Source organism: Budorcas taxicolor, chromosome 4, assembly GCF_023091745.1.
Source record: "Budorcas taxicolor isolate Tak-1 chromosome 4, Takin1.1, whole genome shotgun sequence".
Taxonomy (NCBI): Eukaryota; Metazoa; Chordata; class Mammalia; order Artiodactyla; family Bovidae; genus Budorcas; species Budorcas taxicolor.
In genome coordinates, this window is record NC_068913.1 from 120247058 (window position 1) to 120252179 (window position 5122).

At 52.3% G+C, this 5122-nt stretch overlaps 1 non-coding gene across 1 annotated transcript; it reads right to left on the reverse strand.

Annotated features, from left to right (window-relative positions):
- Positions 1-203: 203 nt before the first annotated feature.
- On the reverse strand, positions 204-329 carry LOC128047098 (U6atac minor spliceosomal RNA). Its single transcript, XR_008199290.1, has one exon. It is a non-coding gene; the product is annotated as a U6atac minor spliceosomal RNA (small nuclear RNA).
- Positions 330-5122: the final 4793 nt, after the last annotated feature.

Below are 5122 nucleotides of genomic sequence, written 5' to 3' on the forward strand. Positions count from 1 at the left end.
ATCAATTTACATTCCCACCAACAGTGCAGGAGTGTTCCCTTTTCTCCACACCCTCTCCAGCATTTATTGTTTGTAGACTTTTTGATGATGGCCATTCTGACCAGTGTGAGGTGATATCTCATTGTAGGTTTGATTTGCATTTCTCTAATAATGAGTGATGTTGGGCATCTTTTCATGTGTTTGTTAGCTGTCTGTGTGTCTTCTAAAAACAGTGGTTCGATGCCACGAAGTAAGTGGTAATGCCTCAGCCACATGCATGCTGTCAGGCCTGAGAGTCCCTTCCATCCTTGTCAAGCGGAATGCTAGCCTTCTCTCCTTTGGTACAACACTGTGCTTTTTGATGAACAAAAGTTTTTGCTTTTAATGAGTCCAGTTTTTCATTTTTTTTCTTTTGTAGTGAATGCTTTTTGTGCCTGTACAAATATTTTCACCCGTGTTTTCTTCTAGAAGTTTTATAGTTTTAGATCGACATTTGGGTCTATGATGTCCTTTTGAAAATTAACTTATTTTTGGCTGAACTGAGTCTCCGTTGCTGTGCAAGCTTCCTCTAGCTGCAGAGAGCGGACTACTCTCTAGCTGTCTCATCACTTAAATCACGCTAATACGTCATTGTCACTGGCACGATACTGGCCAGCCAGCTGGGCATCAAGGAAAAGCCACTGTTTTTTTATCTTTTTTAAAACACTGAAGCAACAGTTAACTTAAAATGTTTCAGGTGCATAGCAAGTGATTTGGTTACACGTATACATATAGGTACACAACTATATTCCTTTTGACAGTTATTTTCCATTATAGTTTATTACAAGATATTGAATATGTCTTTCTTCGGGAACAACAGGGAACTAGTGGCAGCGGGCGCCAGTGCTAAGAGCCCGCCTGCCAATGCAGAGACGCAAGAGACGCAAGGGACGCAAGAGACGCAAGAGAGACGCAAGAGACGCAAGAGAGACGCAAGAGACGCAAGAGACGCAAGAGACGCAAGAGAGACGCAAGAGACGCAAGGGACGCAAGGGACGCAAGAGACGCAAGAGAGACGCAAGGGACGCAAGGGACGCAAGGGACGCAAGAGACGCAAGAGACGCAAGAGAGACGCAAGAGACGCAAGAGAGACGCAAGAGACGCAAGAGACGCAAGAGAGACGCAAGAGACGCAAGAGACGCAAGAGAGACGCAAGGGACGCAAGGGACGCAAGAGACGCAAGAGAGACGCAAGAGACGCAAGAGACGCAAGAGAGACGCAAGGGACGCAAGGGACGCAAGAGACGCAAGAGACGCAAGAGACGCAAGAGAGACGCAAGAGACGCAAGAGAGACGCAAGAGACGCAAGAGACGCAAGAGAGACGCAAGGGACGCAAGGGATGCAAGAGACGCAAGAGAGACGCAAGAGACGCAAGAGACGCAAGAGAGACGCAAGAGACGCAAGAGACGCAAGAGAGACGCAAGAGACGCAAGAGACGCAAGAGACGCAAGAGACGCGGGCTTGATCCCGGGTCGGGAAGATGCTCTGGAGGAGGGCACCGCGACGTACTCCAGTGTTCCTGCCTGGAGAGTCCCATGGACAGAGGCGCCTGGCGGGCTGCAGTCCATGGACTCACAAAGAGTCGGACATGTTCCTAGGAACGGGATTGCTGGGTCATACGGTGGTTCTAGTGTGTGTGTGTGTGTGGTGGGGGGGCTGGGGGGGCATGGGGGGCATATGGAATCTTAGTTCCCTTACCAGGGATCGAACTCCCTGCAGCGGAAGCATGGAGTTCTAACCACTGGACCACCAGGCAAGTCCCTATTTCTAGTTTTTTAAAGACCCTCCGCACTGTTCTCCATAGTGGCTGCACCAGTTTACACCCCCACTGACAGTGTAGAAGAGCTCCGTTTCCCCACACCCTCTCCAGCCCTTGTTTGTAGACTTTTTGAGCGTTCTGACCTGTGCGGAGACTTTTGGTTGATACGTTCCTGTCGGCCGTTGAAGGCAGTGTTCTGAGTAGAGAAACATATACGCTAAATATGTCTGTGAAACTGCCCATGTCTCACTCAACACCTGGAGCTTTCACCATACCCTTTATCTGCGACTCTGATCTTCACAGTTCCAGCGCACGCACATGGCACGGCAGTCCCCGTCATTCCTATCTCACCGACAGGGAACCGAGGCTCCTGGCAGAGTCAACGTCACAGCTCGTCAACACTGACGCCTCAGTGGGCCTCCTGGGGACGCCGGGCACACAGCTAAGCTCGTGCCTCAAGTGCTGGGGGTCCCAACGGAAGAGCAGCCTTTCTCCTCCTCGGCCCCGGCGCTGGCACTCTGTCCCCTTCCCGCTCAGCCAAGACCACACTGTCCAGAGGTCCGGCAGTGTGGCGGTTTCCAGATACAAGCTCCTCCCTGTTCCTTTTCTGTTGAGATGAAGGACCTTCTCTATTGCTCGCCCTTTACGCATGCTGAATGTGTTCTGGAATTCCAAAGCTCCTCACTCACAGCTCTCTGCAATCCATCTGTGTCCTCCTTACCTCCTCCCCTGGGGGGGGGGTGGTCCTGTGTCAGATGGTGGGGTTCCACCTCTGACCCCCCTGGTCACTACCCCCTCGACTTCCCATCTGTTTTAAAAGAACGTGGGGTTCCAAGCATCCAGACTCCTTGAGAATGACTGTAACCTTCGCTTTCTCTCCAGCATCTTCAGTTCCTTTTCTGTCCATGGCCTCTTTAGTTAGAAAGACGCAGGAATGTCTGTCTGCAGAAATAAACACAGCAAAGCCAGGTAAACACCAGGCCTTCCGGTGAGCTTCTCTTTCTTGGTATCTTCTTTCCTTCCTTCTCTCTTGGAGACAAATCCGTCTAACTGCTGCCAGGGTTTCCCACCAAGCACCGGGCTGTAATCCAGTCCCCTAGAATCACTCCAGAAAAGGCCACCGACCTGTGAACCATGACCGGGTCTCAGCTCCTCTCCGTCTTTCCTTACATGACGATGTTGACTATTTCCTGGGCTCACCCCTACTCCCAGCTTTTAGCTCGGCTGCCCCTTCTCTTGCCATGGCAACGAGGCTCTCAAGCCTTGGTGAGCAGCTCTGACAGGCCTTGGGAGTCCTGGGTCCCGGTGACACCACCTGCTGGGTGTTTCCAGCAGACCTCCAGGGTCCCTTTTCCCCACAGCCGACATCTGCACTGTCTTCACCCACACCAGCTGTTCCTCCTGGTCAGAACCATCACAGCGTGGAACTGAGTTTTCCTTTCCTTCACCCCCACACCTCGTCAGGCACAGGCACTCGAGACTTCTTTTTCCTCTATAACGCAGAAGCGTTTCCAAGGTTTCACGGTCACCGTTTCCTTTCACTGTCCAGTGAAATAATCTGAGCCTCCTCCTAAAGTGGCTGCAAGGACTGCCCTGGGGGCCCAGTGGATAAGAGCCACCTGCCGATGCAGGGGACTCGGGTTCGATGCCTGGTCCGGGAAGATCCCACAACAAAGCCCAACTACTGAGCCTGCAGGCCTAGAGCCAGTGCTCCGAGACAAGAAGCCACCGCAGTGAGAGGCCCTCGCATCACAACTGCAGAGGAGCCCTGCTCAGAGGGACTGGAGAAAGCCCCGAGCAGTGACAGAGACCCAGGCCAGCTACACTCACTCAATCGCTTTTAAAAAATGGTTTAAAAAGAGAGTACATCTATTAAAATAATAATAACATGGCTGCAAGAAATCCAGATCCTGTCCCCTCCCTGGGCTCCTCTCCCAGGGTCTCCGGGCTGGGATCCACCCCGTGGTCACCGTCTTTTGAACACAGGCCCGGCCCCTGCTTCTTCCTCAAGATGACCTTTCACACACGAAAAGATAACACCAGGCTGGAAAGGCTGATCCCCATTTCTGCAACCCAGAGATGTCATAGAAGGAGTGAAAATGCTTGGAAACAGCTCGTGATCCGGCATCAGTGACCACAGGTCCCCGGGCTCCCTGCTCTGTCCTCCCCACAAGGTGGCCCCTCCCAGCCATCCTCCCAACCAGGCCTCTACTCCCCACCTCCAGCCCTCCCTTCCTGTCCACCTTCTGCAGGTAAAACAGTCACAACTTTTGCAAAGATGCTTTTCTCCACAGTGTCACCACGTCACACAGCCCTCCAATCAGCCTCTCTCCGCTAGACTTCGTTGACACCCGTACATTTGCAGAGCCAAAAAGGAGGTTTCCTTCTGAAATGAGAGGCCTGTTGCCATTCCTACAGTGTGGGACAACTTTAGTTTTAGAAAGAGTACTAATCAGCCATTCAGTCAGCTTCTTCGTGACCCTTGGAAGGATTTCATTGGTCTGGAGTTCTCTCCACCCACACAGGGCTTCAAACATTAACTCCTCCTGTTCTTTCAGAACTCACTCGAGCGGGGCCGCTTCTGAATGGAGGCGCAGATGCAGAGAGCTGACCTGTGGACACAGTGGGGGAGGGGGACGGGGGCAAACGGAGCAGGTAGCATCAGCATACGTACACTAGCCTGTGTAGAGTGGATCCTTGATGAGAAGTTGCCCTGTAACCCAGGGAGCCCACTCTGGTGCTCTGTGATGACCTAGAGGGGTGGGGTGGGGGGGGGGGGGCTCAAGAGGGAGGGGCTATATGTATAATTATGGCTGGTTAGAATCTGCCTGCAATGCAGGAGACCTGGGTTCCATCCCCAGGTGGGGAAGCTCCCCTGGAGGAGGGCATGGCTACTCACTCCAGTGTTCTTGCCTGGAGAATCCCATGGACAGGAGCCTGGCGGGCTACAGTCCTTGGAGTCACAGAGTCGGACACAACTGAACGATGAAGACTTTTTCACTTTCCTTTTGCTTTTTTTGTTTTTGATAGGTAAGAAGATTTATTCAGATTCAGAGAGAAGCACTCTCCACAGTGTGGGCCATCGCAGAGGGTGAGTGCAGCTTTGCATTTTTGTATGGCAGAAACCAACACAACATTGTAAAAATTAAAAATACAGAGCAAACAAAGACTGGCTTCTTCTGAGGAGTTTTTCTCCATCTGTGCCCAGCCCCACCCCCCACCCCCATCCTGGTTTGAATGTCTCCCCTCTGGGCCCCAGAGCCTGTAAGCTGAGATCCCCGAAGCTCTGGCTTATGGCCCTGTCTTCCTCAACGGATTCAGAGGTCTTCGAGGGGAAGAGTCCTG